Source organism: Amblyomma mixtum, chromosome 3 (assembly GCF_055824585.1).
Source record: "Amblyomma mixtum isolate Tamu chromosome 3, ASM5582458v1, whole genome shotgun sequence".
NCBI classification, from domain to species: Eukaryota; Metazoa; Arthropoda; class Arachnida; order Ixodida; family Ixodidae; genus Amblyomma; species Amblyomma mixtum.
Window position 1 is genome coordinate 256,764,561 of NC_143014.1, and position 12,519 is coordinate 256,777,079.

At 49.7% G+C, this 12,519-nt stretch overlaps 1 protein-coding gene across 4 annotated transcripts in view; it reads left to right on the forward strand.

Annotated features, from left to right (window-relative positions):
• The first annotated feature begins 10,610 nt into the window (after nt 1-10,610).
• The window catches only part of LOC149354484 (uncharacterized), a 78,995-nt gene continuing 77,086 nt past the window's right edge, over nt 10,611-12,519 (forward strand). For all 4 annotated transcript variants that reach the window (XR_016291333.1, XR_016291334.1, XR_016291332.1 and 1 more), the window contains exons 1-2: nt 10,611-10,696; nt 10,802-10,933. The gene's annotated coding sequence lies outside the window, so the exon portion shown is untranslated. The remainder of the gene's footprint in view (nt 10,697-10,801; nt 10,934-12,519) is intronic.

The window sequence follows — 12,519 nt, forward strand, 5'->3', positions numbered from 1 at the left end:
TGGGTTCGATCCCGGCCGCGGCGGACGAATTTCGATGAAGGCGAAGTTCTAGAGGCTTTTGTACTGTGCGATGTCAGTGCACGTTAAAGAACCGCAGGTGGTCTAAATTTCCGCAGCCCTTCACTACGGCGTCCCTCATAGCCTGAGTCGCTTTGAAACGTTAAAATCTAATAAACCAAACAAATTGATAACATATTTGTTGCGACGTTGAGCTCCAACATTCTTGCAAGTGCAGCATTGTGCGAGGAAGAAGATATACTTGCACTACTTTGAATGTTTGCGACTTTTCATGGGGCGCTATCAAAGGGAACCTTTGCGTCAACATAATTTTTTGCGCCCTTGATAGAGCGATAAAGAGTGGTTAATCTGGCGTGCACCATTTGTCCACAAACTTGTTTCAGGCATTTATTTTCAAAACTACGAACCACCCCTTTCTGGCAGCTATGCTTCATACGCGAGTAAGCGCTCTCCTGTCTTTTCTGGACATGCTCGCGAGAAAACCCGCGTCGATGGCCTACGAGGGCAATCATTGCCTACGCGTTCGCCGGCTCGGCAAAGCATACCGAATGGAAGAAGCGCGGTGCGCCTGAGACGGGGGCACCGTCGAAAGCAAAGCTACTGACCGTGGTCGCGGATCAACTAACAGCAGGGATTTGATAATTTTGAAATCCTTGCTGGCCATGCCGGTCACGTGGTATGCATAGCCTGCCCAGTCGTCGCCACCTTTTGCGCCGCTAAAATGTGCAGGCGTTGTCATACAGCGGACAGTGCAACGGATGCATTCTGCGCCACAAGCGCTGCGCTACTTCGTCGCTGCATCAACCCAGGTACGGTAGAAGAAGCTCGAAAACATGCGTGACCAGGAACATGCAGATTTGTGGCAACGCGCTTCGTGGATCCATAGCCGACCAGATGTTTCCTCGGATAACTACGTTCCTGCGGACCACAAAATCGCAGAAGCGCCTCCTCTGACGGAGACGTTGAACACCAAGTGCGAGCTCTCTTCTACTGCCAGGAATCTCATTTAAGTGGCCGACCTGCCGCCAGTTGCCATGCACACTTCATCCATGATTAGTTATACCTCGTCCCTAAATTTGATAGTTGGCAGCAAGGTCTCGACGAGGATTAAATGACCACCCTAGATAGCCTTTAAAGAGAAGATAGAGGCTTCTACTTTGCACAAGTAGGCGCGCATAACGCAGTTTTATAATAAACGCCACTTTTAGCGGCCTTAGTATTTTTGGATGTTGTACGAAAAATCCACTTGCTACGAACATCGGATATAACGAACGGAAGCCGCGTGACCGTCAGCTTCGTTATAAGTGGGCTCGACTGTAGTTTCAATCGGCCACAAAAACCTTTTCCACGCTTCAGACATGGGCCTTACATGTTAGGACGAACCTTCGCGCCGAAGGGACGTTTTGGCCGTGGTCAGTGCATTTCTATCTGTGCGAGCAACGAGAGGCAATTTGACAAATAAAATAATATTTTGTCGTGATGCTGTGTTCTTTTGGGACATACTTAAGCAGTGTCTTAAAAAACCAATTGACATCATACATTTCTTTAAAACATTTATGTCTGCGATGAAAAACTCCGGAATTCCGTGCTGATAGGACCGTGTTGATAGGACCGCTTAGCGTGTGGAAAACCCGCATGATGGATGAACACGCAGAACCACCGCGTTCAACGAGGTCACTGTTCAGACAACAGTGCACTTTAACGCAGGAGGAATATGCTGCGCAAGTTCAACCTTCTGACTGGTTCCCCTTTCTTGACGTGTGCACCGTCTGGAATTTTGATGTGCGGCCGGAGAAAGGGAGTTATGGTGGCACAAGGCCTTACGCCGAGATCGCTGAATTCGACGCGGTCAAGTAAGGCATGAGGAGGGTCAGAGTGGTTCCAAATATTCCATGCAACAACCATAAAAAGAAGCCTAGAAGATGACCGAGTAGACTAAAGCATCTGTAACGAGAGTTTTCTGTTGCGCCGCCATTGGTATGAATCCCACTCGGAGTCAGAAGATAGAGTATGCATACTCTTTTAGTTGTTCTTTTTGCTGCGTTAACAGGATAGCTTGCTTTCCCAAAAATAATCGCGCTGTGTGTGCGTGTGTGTGTGGGGGGGGAGGTGCGTGCGTGCAGCCTCCATCCTTGATGCACACTCCGGTGGGCGCACATCCGTGCATTCACTGGTAAAAATGCACCTTCAAAAACTTTCACCCATCTCCCCACCCCCCATCACCCACCTGTACTCGATATAGCCCAGGCAGATTGTTTTCAAGGCTCAACGTATTGAGTCGCCCAAGCGTTGTACGAAAAAAAAACTCCAACAATCATAAGTCGCCAGACAGAGAATTCAAGATCGAGCAGTGCGAGAACAGCGGATGGAGCCGCGCACTGGCGACTGGCAGCAATTTTTTCTTAGAAGCAGAATGATTTCAGCGAATCGGTATAACGAAATCACTTCATCGCAGTTACATTTCATCGCAGTAGCATCTTTCTGGGCGTATTCACTATTGCATGCAAGCGAGCGCATGCATTTCCGCGTTGCTGGGTATTCGGTATTTAATTTTTTTCTTAGTAGTACATCTCCACCGTTGCCAAGAACCCGCCTTTCGTTGCATATTTCCGTCGCGCGCAAACAAGAATATGCGGATTCTTAAAAAAAAGGAGCTGCACCAATTTATACATCGTTCTTTTGGTAATACTAGTAGTAATATCTCGGGTATAACGAGTCGAGTAGACATTGGGGCTATGCAACAGACGGTGTAGGGGAGGGCTCCTGATTAATGGAGACCAGCTGGGGATTTTCGGCGTGCGGCAGAGCACGCTGGGTTTTTTATTTTTGGAATCAGCAGCCGAGCTCCACAGCCATTGAGCCATTTTTTTTCTTTATTTCCCAACATCGTGAGGGGTTTTATTTAGAACCTGCTGTGTGAGACAATGAGCGCCTACAAAAGTAAATGTTGCAGTACCCACTGCGGTGGCTCAGTGGTTAGGGCGCTCGGTTACTTATTCGGTGTATCGGGGTTCGAACCCGGCCCCGGAACCCGGCGTATTCTACGTGGATGCCTCAGGCCCCCACCATGGGGGATGGTACACAGCCGCAGTCGTCCACCAATCCAAAACAGTGAACGGTCTTACTTTCCGAGCCCGTGACATAACACACGCGGAGGAAGTCGCCATTGCGTTGGCTGCATCTGATTCTGCTGTGTATGTGTATTGAGTGTGTGGCAAGAGATGGCGCCACCATCCCGGCGCCTGTGTGTGTGCGTGTATTGAGTGCGTGGCACGAGACGGCGCCACGGCCCCGAGGCCCCCAGCAAGTGTGTGTGTGTACGGCCAGACGCCGGCCATGTGTAACGTGTAACCCATGTGAATAAAGATTGCTGTCACGTTATTTTAAAACACAACAACTGGCGACGAGGATGGGATAGCGGGGACCCGGACGCAAGCGAAGACATCGCATCGGATGCACGCAGGTCGCGCGAAGACATCGCATTGTGATGCACGCAGGCAAGTGAACTTGCGCCAGTAGCCAGTGAAGTGAAGCACGCTTCGTTCCCGCGCAAACATGGCGACGTTTGGTCGAGTCGAAGAATACGACAACAAAGAGCCGTGGTCGTCATACACGGAACGGCTGGATGCGTTCTTCAATGCAAATGGCATCGAAGACGACGATAAGAAAAAGTGGGTATTTTTGTCGACGGTCGGCACAAGCACGTACGCGACGCTCCGTAGTTTGCTAGCACCCGAAAAGCCTAAAGAAAAGAAGTTTACTGAACTCATGGCTATTCTCAACAGCCACTTCAGCCCCGCTCCATCGGAAATAGCCGAAAGTTATCGCTTCCACACCAGAGTACAGCTCGAGAATGAAAGCGTCGCGGTGTTTGTCGCCGAGCTCCGGCAAATGGCGGAACACTGCAACTTCGGTACGGCGCTGAACCGCATGCTGAGGGACAGACTTGTGTGTGGAATTCGTGACAGAGCCGTGCAGCAACGGTTGTTAGTTGAGAAGAGCCTCACCCTAGATAAAGCGCTTGAGATTGCTAGAACGGCAGAGGCGGCGGAACTCAACGCAAACGAGCTGCGAAAGGGCCACGCGGACATACCGACTTCCCCGGTTCAAGAAGGCTCAGCGAATTATGTCAAGCACAAGAAAAAGTACCTGCAAGGGCTCGGTGGCCAAAAAGGGCAAGACCCGAAGCCTAAAGGCAAAATCAAAACCGGACGCCAAGAGAAGTCCAGGCCGTGTGTACGCTGTGGATCCCGTGATCACAGGCCCCCGGAATGCAAGCACATCAACACAAGGTGTTACAAGTGCGACAAAGTAGGTCACCTGGCGAGCTGCTGTTTGTCTGGTGCTGAGAAAGGGAAGAAGCTGAGCGCAACTGCAGTGAATGCAGTACAGTCGACCGAGAAGCCACCTGAGTACTACCTGCATTCTTTGCGTGCACAGTCACCCCTGAAGCCAATCACAGTGACATTCATAGTCAATGGAGTGCCACTGGAAATGGAGTTGGATTCAGGTTCTCCCGTTTCGTTAATCTCAAAAGATACTTACCGGCAGCACCAAGGTGTTTTGCCGCAGCTTTCACGGACAGACATCAAGCTGAACTGCATACGTGGAACAATACCGGTGCAGGGAACGCTGGCGGTTGACGTATGTCTTGGCAAGACTACATGTGAGCAGACACTGCTTGTAGTAGCCTGCAAGAGCCCTAACCTGTGCGGCAGGGATTGGCTTACAGCATTTGACCTGCTACCACGCCAAGTAAATGCGACACAGCTCGAAAGCACCACTGAAGGGAAAGTGAAAGAAATGCTGCAGGAGTTTGAAGAGATCTTCAGACCAGGCTGCGGGACACTGAAAGGACCACCGGTTCATATCAACGTTCGACCCGATGCACAGCCACGATACTTCAGACCTCGCACGGTACCCTACGCACTTCGGGCCAAGGTTGAAAAAGAACTTCAACGTCTACAAAGTGAAAACATCATCACACCAGTGGACCATTCTGAGTGGGCTTCGCCGATTGTACCAGTACTCAAAGCAGATGGCCAAAGTGTCAGGATTTGTGGAGACTATAAGATCGGTGTGAATCCAGCAGTGGTAACGACACAGTACCCTTTGCCAAAAGTTGAAGACATATTCGCATCCTTGCAAGGCGGGGTCAAGTTTTCCAAGTTGGATTTCCGCGAAGCTTACAATCAGGTGCCTGTTGATGAAGAAACCAGTAAGCTACTGGTCATCAACACACACAAGGGTCTCTTTGCTTACAACCGTCTGGCATTTGGTGTTTCATCAGCACCTGCCCTCTTCCAGAGAAGAATGGAAGAAACCCTTCGAGACATCCCAGGCACATCAGTCTACTTAGACGATGTTTTGGTGACGGGAAGAACTGACGCAGAGCACCTTCAGAATCTGCGCAAAGTTCTGCAACGAGTCAAAGAGTCAGGGTTGAAGCTCAAACAGGAAAAGTGTGAGTTTTTCAAACCATCTCTCATTTACTTGGGCCATGAGATCAATGCCACTGGTCTTCAACCATCAAAGAAAAACGCAGACGCCATCATTGAAGCGCCCGAGCCCAAGGACGTTGGTGAGCTGAGATCCTTCATTGGACTCCTGTCATACTACGGAAAGTTTCTGCCGAACCTGTTCACACTACTAGCACCGTTGTATGCACTGCTTCACAAGAACAGTCACTGGAGGTGGACAGATGAAGAACGAAAAGCTTTTGTCAAAAGCAAGGAAGCCATAATGGAGGCAAAAGTGTTGGCACACTATGACCCATCTAAGGAGCTCGTGCTAGCCTGTGACGCTTCGCCGTATGGTGTAGGTGCGGTGCTTTCACATCGTGATAAAGGGGTTGAATTCCCACTAGCATTCGCATCTCGAACTCTCACACCTGCGGAGCGAAACTACTCACATCTGGAAAAGGAGGCACTAGCCATTATATTTGGTGTCACACGCTTCAGAGACTACTTGCTATTTCGCAGCTTTATCCTCATCACTGATCACAAGCCACTGGTCGGCATCTTCCGTGAAGATAAAGCAATTCCAGCCATGACTGCTTCACGTATCCAGCGTTGGGCACTCACACTTGGTGCCTACACGTATACTATTGAGCACCGACCTGGACGTCTCAATGGAAATGCAGATGCCATGAGCAGGCTACCACTGGCAGTGCTCTTTGCTGATCCACCTGAACCACCAGAGCTGGTGAATTCAGTCTCAAGCATGGAAAAGCTGACAGTGTCAGTGAAGCAGCTTCAGCACTACACGAGTTGTGATCAAGCCCTAAGCCAAGTGCTGCTGTGGGTCAAGGACGGATGGCCACAAAGCACCCCGGACAAAGCCCTACAGCCATTCTGGCAAAGACGTGATGAGCTGAACACGTACAGAAATCTCTTGTACTGGGGTAACCGAATCGTGGTGCCTACTCCTGCCCAGAAGCATATCATGGAACTGCTACACGAAACGCACCAGGGAATGGTTGTCATGAAAGGCATGGCAAGGTCTTTGTTTTGGTGGCCTGGTATGGATGCTGAAATCGAAAAGTGTGCTCGACAGTGTACACAGTGTCTGCAGAATTCTCCAATGCCAGCAAAGACTGAACCAGTGTCATGGCCTGAGCCAACTGAATGCTGGGAACGTGTGCACCTGGACTATGCCGGACCATTTGAAGGTAAAATGCTCCTTGTACTTGTAGACGCCAAGTCAAAGTGGCTTGAAGTTATCAGCGTGCCAAGTGCAACAACGGAAAACACTGTAGAGCATTTGAGGGATATTTTTGCACGGTTTGGGCTGCCAAGGTGCATTGTAACAGACAATGGAACCCCATTTACTGGCCAAGCTTTCCAGGCATTCCTTTCGGAAAATGGCATTAAGCACCTACGGACAGCTCCTTTCCATCCGGCATCAAATGGTTTGGCTGAGCGAGCAGTTCGAACTGTAAAGGACGGCCTCAAGAAAACCACGGGTGGAGATCTCAAGCTCCGGCTAGCGAGATGGCTGCTTATGTACCGCAGAGCACCCCGCCCAAATGGAACGTCACCATCTGAGCTGATGTTGGCATACCCAATGAAAGCGAAGCTGGATCTTTGCATTCCTAGAAGGGAGGAAGAGAGTGCACCCGAGCAGTTGCTGACAGAATCCAAGAGGCATGGCGGAGAGACGAAAAAGGGACCCAAATACAAGAAAGGTGACAAGGTTGCAGTTCGCAATTTCGGCAGAGGAGCTAAATGGTGGTTGGGCGAAGTTGATGAAACGAACGGAACTTCGATGGTAACGGTTTCAACCCCTCAAGGGAAAGTTCGCCGTCACAACGACCAAGTGAAAAAGCACTTGGCCACTCCAGCATCAAGTGCAGCGGGTACACCTACAAGCACCGAGGAAGACGTAGCCAGCACCGCAAGCACCTTGGAGGCTGCGGCGATGCCATCTGTGAGACGTTCAACTAGAACTGTTCGCAAGCCCCTACGTTACCGATAACCTTCTTAAGGAAGGAGGAGTGCTGTGTATGTGTATTGAGTGTGTGGCAAGAGATGGCGCCACCATCCCGGCGCCTGTGTGTGTGCGTGTATTGAGTGCGTGGCACGAGACGGCGCCACGGCCCCGAGGCCCCCAGCAAGTGTGTGTGTACGGCCAGACGCCGGCCATGTGTAACGTGTAACCCATGTGAATAAAGATTGCTGTTACGTTATCCCAAAACACAACAGATTCCAATTCAAAAACAATTATTTCCGACTCGCGAGGGGCATGTCGGAACGTCGAGCAGGGCTGGGTACCGTATCTAGCCTACCGCATTCTTCAAAACAGCGTCTACACCGGTGACCCCGCGCACCGGCGTATCGTTTGGGCTCCCGCTCACATGGGCCTTGAGGGAAATGAGGCAGCTGACGCCGCCGCCCGCGCGCTCTCTCACCGGACATTCCCCTCCGACCCTGACGATCAGGAACTCGAATTTATTCCAGCTTACACCTTCAAAGACATCGTTTTACTCTATCAATCTGGCCATAGTCTTTATCCCCGCCCGTGTAAAGGTCTGTCAAAGGCGGAGGAGCGGCTTCTGCTCCGCCTGTATACTAATACTTTGCTGTGCCCGGCAGCTCTGAAACACTTCGACCCTTCTTTCTCGGGCAGCTGTCTGCACTGTGCGGAGAAGTCTTCGGACATCTACCACATGGTATGGGCCTGCACCTCCAACCCTGCTATCCCCCCTCACCCCAACCCAACTCGGGAGGACTGGGAGGCGACCCTGCTCGGCTGCTCTAACCTGCAGGCCCAACGGGCCTTGGTCGCGCGAGCCTGGGCGGCGGCCGATGCCACTGGGGTCCCGAACTAGGGACCTCCACCTAGTATTTGTAAGGGCTGGCCCCCTCTGGGTCAGCTCATGCATAACCTCCTGTATTATACCTGTACATAAATGTTTTCCACCACCACCACCACCACGTGTCCATCACGAAGTGAGACAGTTACTGCGCCATTTCCTTTCCTCAAAAACCACCATGACAACGTTGTTGGATCCTCGCGCTAATATTTCATCTATTTGTGGGAAATGACGCAAATAAAAGGAAGGCATTCTCAATCGGTGGTTAAATAACTATAGCACCCTGTTTTATTGCGTGTTTTCTCCTTTCAAATGACACCATAGATATTAGAATACATGGACCACCGTGTGGTACTCGCCTACTGCCACTAAATAATTTAGAAAATATTTTTTTCTCCCATGCCGTCTCGGTTTCATCAACCGAATGATGGCTGTGATGTAAGTTCAACATTAGGTCACGTGAGACACGGGAAAACTAATACAAACGCTGAAACGTTGTTTTGATCCACTATATCACTTAAATCAGCCGGCTTCAAGACCTATAATAACAACGAACGACGTATCAGCACTTATATTGCCGTCTTATTGCACCTCACGCGACCTAATTTCCTCTTATTAAGGCGGAAGCTTGGGCTAGTTGGAAAGGATTTGGATTCATATTTGCTAGCGCTTAGTGAACACACGGGACAAGAACACAAATACACAGGACAGACGCTAGTCCTGTACACAGGACTAGCGTCTGTCCTGTGTATTTGTGTTCTTGTCCCGTGTGTTCACTAAGCGCTAGCAAATATGAATCCCAATTTCCTCTGCTCGTCACAGCCATCGTTATGTTGGTGAAACCGAAACAGGGTCGTGAAGAAATTCAAATACAAATTATTTAGTATGTGTTGGTGAAATACCACGCGGTGCTGCGTGTACATGAATGTCTGACGCATGGTTTGAAAGAAAAAAGCACGCAAGCAAAAATGTGGTGTCTATAGTACTTTGTTGAGTTAGAGCAGTCCTAACAATTTGATTAAAGATTTACGCAAATATGTCAAAAGGGAGGAATAATAACTCAAGTTTCACATAAACCTGAAGTACAAAAAATTGGCGGTAGTACATTACAGAAGCGTCAATTAGGCTTCTTCCCAGGCACCAGACTTCCTATAAGTTTGCTGTCGCATATACTAGGTACCATTTTCGCACTTCCCAGCGCAGACAGCTACGGGTGGGTAAGTCTATGCGCTAGATCATCTCATTTTGTCCGAAAACAAGAAATATGCCGAGATGCAACAAAAGTGGGGATGAACTGGGTCCCGAACCGGTTCGGAACGGTTCCTTTGAATCGTTCCGGTTCGGGTTCAGTTCCAAGATGGCGAAAAAATTATGGGTTCGGTTCGGTTCCGGGCGAAAATTCGGGTTCGGTTCCGGTTTCGGGTTCGGTTCCGGTTCGACACCCTGCCCGTGGTGCACCATCAATGGGAGAACGCTCCCGTGTGCAGACGGCAACAGTATATATGTTCGGTGGCGCGCGGGCGCGGGTGGCGTTAGTTCGCGAATTAAGTGGATGGGGGCAACTTTCACGTAGTGTCCACTCGATCTTTATAAAAGAAATCGAAAGGCCATGATCCTTGGCCGCCTGACACACACAAGTTTTCTCGAACACAGCGTTTACAAATTGTCATTTTGTAGCAGACGCGCTCAATTTCGTTTAGCCAACATGCATTTTATTTCTGTCCCTGCGTTATTGTAACAGAGCACATTATAACTACTTCAAATTTTTTTTTCACGCATGAAAAAGATGTAGCCCAAAAGTAGCCACATAGCCAAACCGAAATTTTTGACGCCGACTCGGACAAAAAGTAGCCCAATTTGGCTATTAATAGCCCAATCTGGCACCCCTGCTCATGCAACGTAGCGAACGGTGCAGTGGCGGGTGTGCCGCGCGGCTGGCGCTAATTTTACTGTGAAAACAAAACAAGAACCTTCAATTTTAGTTCAATAAATTACGATTGTTTGAAGACACACATACATGTACGCCTTGCACATGTCGTATGTGTGCCTTCATTTTTGTCCTATTTTTTCGAGAAAATACATACCTTCAGCAGTGGTATTTGTGAGGAATTCACCGTGGATATCTTGATAACGTTCAATCCACGTATCAATGCTGTTTTCTTCAGTGCTAGCGAAGGGGGACCGCCCAAGGTGTGGTTTCGGTTCCGAATACCGCACGCAGCCATTAGCAGACGCAGCCGTAGCCACCTCGTACCCGAATAACAACAACGCACCGAACATGGCGCCGAACGTCGCCGTAGTAACGCTAGGGACCCTAGTAGCGCCTCGTCGCTTTGACGGTTTTGTGCATCCATCGCTTCAGAGGTAACGGCAACAGCAGTCTAACCTCGTACCACATGTGCGCGTGCTTCTTCTGTCATGATGCTTGCGTTTGTGAGATATGAAGACCGATTTAAAACAATACTGCAGGTCCGGCGAATCAAAGGTTTTTCGCCGAGTATAAACAAGATTTCGACATTGGAAAGATGCTGCAAGCATTCTGGTCGAACGAGGATGGAGAAGTAGAAGGATACTACCCAGCGTTCTTTCTCGCGCTCCGAGGTAAGCCTGCCTTTGTGTGATTTTCTAAATCGTATCTAAAGAGCGTTTAGCCTGCACCAGCCTTGTGTAGCGCGCGCAAGCTGTTTTGCTCCGGCCCTGAGCAGAATTCGCCGTTGACTGCAAATGTGCCTTGAGTATGTCTGGCACCTGCCCGGCCTGTGGTTGTCTGTGTGCGCTTTGCTGGTGTTGGCCGTACAGACCCAAACAGAGGTACTGACATTGACTTAAAACATTTGCGTTCGAGCGCAGTCGAGTATAGTTTGTAAATTTTAATTTGTGGGGTTAAACGTACCGAAGCGACATATGGACCATGAGCGATATAGGTAGGGCTCCGGATTGATTCAGACCTTCCGGGGTTCTTTTACATGCACTGACATCGCACAGCACAAGGCCGTTTTTGTACCTAGTCTCCTTCGCAATTCGGCCACCACGGCCGGGATTGAACCCCCCGGCTCTTTCCTTGTTGGCGTTGCATAACCCTCCTCTCAGCGCTGCCCCTCCTCCTCCGCTCTAAGATTCGTCGTATTTTCCCGTTTTCGGTTGTTTACTGCATGTGCACCGTGTTTGAATTATTCGTAGCGGCAACTTGGGTTTTCCCGCGTTGAACTTACACTGATACCGCGAAAACGTTACCACGTTCAGTAATTGCCGGGTAAGTGTTGTATTTGGCATTCGAGGGAAAAGGCAAGAAATTAATTTATGCTTTGAGCAAATGCAGTGGGAATGAAACAAACTAGATGCAGCATCATTATTCTCTCTGTAGACTTTTTGAGAGCTGGATGCATTCCTTCTAGGAATGTGGCAAGCAGTAGGTCAACTGCACACATATTTCCCTGTGGTGCAAAGTAAGGAGTGCAAACATTATAAGAGAACCCAAGTCGCCACTACGAATAATTCAAAGAAGGTGCACAGATCAGTGCAATAAAAACATCCAGTAAACAATTGAAAATGGGAAAATACGACGAACACACTCTTAGAGCTGAGGAGGAGGGGCAGCGCTGCGAGGAGGGTTATGCAACGCCAACAAGGAAAGAGCCTAACCCTCGACGTTGGGATCAGCAGCGGAACGCCAAAGCCACCAAGCCACCGCGTGGGTCCGAATAGACATGCGAACCGCATAGGCAAAATTTGGCCCTAGCAGAGCAGCTACGATAACATTTCGCTTCGTTTGCTTCTAAGCACACTGCTCGAGCGTTCTTCACAAGTGTATTGTGATCGGTTCTGTACTCGAGCGCGGTGCCAGACTTCAAGGCTAATGCGGCTGTAGTCGGGTTCGCCTAGCAGCCGTGATCACACGGCTGCCTTCGAGTGTGTTTATCACAAAATGAACAAGGGAGGGGAAAACCTCAGGTTGCTTGAGCCAACGTTTCGACAAGGGGACTTGTCTTCGTCTGGGCAAAGCGTTCATCATTGGCAGGGATTAAATAGGGCCTTCGCTCCGAGGAGGAAGGCCCCGGGGGTGGGGAAGGAAAGTGGTGTGAGAGGGGATGCGTGTCAGGAAGGGGAGGGAGGTGAATCTTGATTCGTTAAGCTGCAATAGTGCAAAAAACTTATATCCGGGGGGTGTGTAATGAACAAAGGCTTTG